Source organism: Trachymyrmex cornetzi, unplaced genomic scaffold (assembly GCF_001594075.2).
Source record: "Trachymyrmex cornetzi isolate Tcor2-1 unplaced genomic scaffold, Tcor1.1 C3896850, whole genome shotgun sequence".
NCBI classification, from domain to species: Eukaryota; Metazoa; Arthropoda; class Insecta; order Hymenoptera; family Formicidae; genus Trachymyrmex; species Trachymyrmex cornetzi.
This window is the reverse complement of record NW_017295145.1, coordinates 1-1,378: the sequence shown is the minus strand read 5'-3', so window position 1 is coordinate 1,378 and position 1,378 is coordinate 1. Positions and strand designations below refer to the sequence as shown.

Here is a 1,378-nt window from a genome sequence, read left to right as displayed (position 1 = left end):
ATAATTATATTATTTTATTAGAATATTTTGTATTATATAACTACATTATTTTTAATTGTTTGAAATATTTATATTTGTACCTTTGCCACCAAATTCCCGCTTCGTCATCTTGCGAAACATGTGGTAACGTTGCAAAATCCGCCGTTCCCGATTGCCAATATTCATGTAACCATTCCTGATGGCCAGTTGGCTCTGACCAGCCTTTTCGGCAATTGTTTTTTATCCATGCACTTTCTATCGCCGTTGGAATCTTGAGCACCTTTGTAATTTATTAAATTTAAACCTACATTTGTCCTTCACGAGAATAAATAGATATGTATTGTTTACATCTTTATCACTGCCGAGAGATATCTTTACTTTTTTGCAATTGCGATATGATGTTACGCAATTACTGTCTGGATCGAACATTCCAGCACCGGTGTCGTAGCAGTACGGAGGAATAATCTTAGTAGGCTGGTCATTGGTTTTCAATACTTCTCCGGCTGGTTTCAATCCATTCACCACGCAGTTATAAAATCTGAAATATTTTTACTATCCATGAATACGCGGGATGAATTCTCATTTAGCTGCTATGTTAAGAATCTGATGCTAACCGCCTATCGGGATATGCGCAATAATCCCAATCGTTTTCTCGATACGATAAACCGTCTGCGAACGTATAGCGCCTTTGCTCCATTTTTCCGCGATTCCAAACAGCATCCATTCTTTGCCCACGTGGCCAATATATACTTCCACGACCATGAAGCATGCCGTCCCGGAATTCTCCCTCTAACACGACTTCTGATAAACAAGAATAGAATTAATCAGCGCTAATTAGTCGGTGCGATATTATGATTCTACACGGAAAGAACGGTTTCGCTAAAGCATCTAAACATCTAACTATCCAAGGAGAACAAGAAAATAAAAATAATGTCAATTTGACGTCATATTGATCGAATTTACGTCATTTTTTGGTCATGATAAAAATCGCGATCTTAGATGATCTAAGAATGACTTTATATATAAGTCATTCTTAGACTACCTGAGATTTTTGTCGAATTGACATTTTGATTTTCTTGTTCTTCTTGGGTAGATACAGATCTGAAAATAAATTCTGTTGGACTATCAAAATAATTATATACATACAGGACGCTTAAACCGATTGCTAGAATATCAAAATTTTTTGTAATATTTCTGGTGAAAATTTTTCTCAAAATTTTTCATATAATTTTTCAGAATTTCTCTATAATTTTATAACTTTCTCACATTTTTTTATACGAATATGAATATTTTTCAGAAAATCTACATTTTTTCCTCAGAATTTTTCATATATGTTAATTATGCAATATCGTAAGATTTTTAAGATTTTTTGTAAGTACAATTTCTGATGAAATGTTAT

At 33.5% G+C, this 1,378-nt stretch overlaps 1 pseudogene; it reads right to left on the bottom strand.

The window, feature by feature from the left end:
- Positions 1–64: 64 nt before the first annotated feature.
- LOC108757347 (MORN repeat-containing protein 5 pseudogene) lies at positions 65–775 on the bottom strand (annotated as a pseudogene).
- Between the last annotated feature and the right edge of the window lie 603 nt (positions 776–1,378).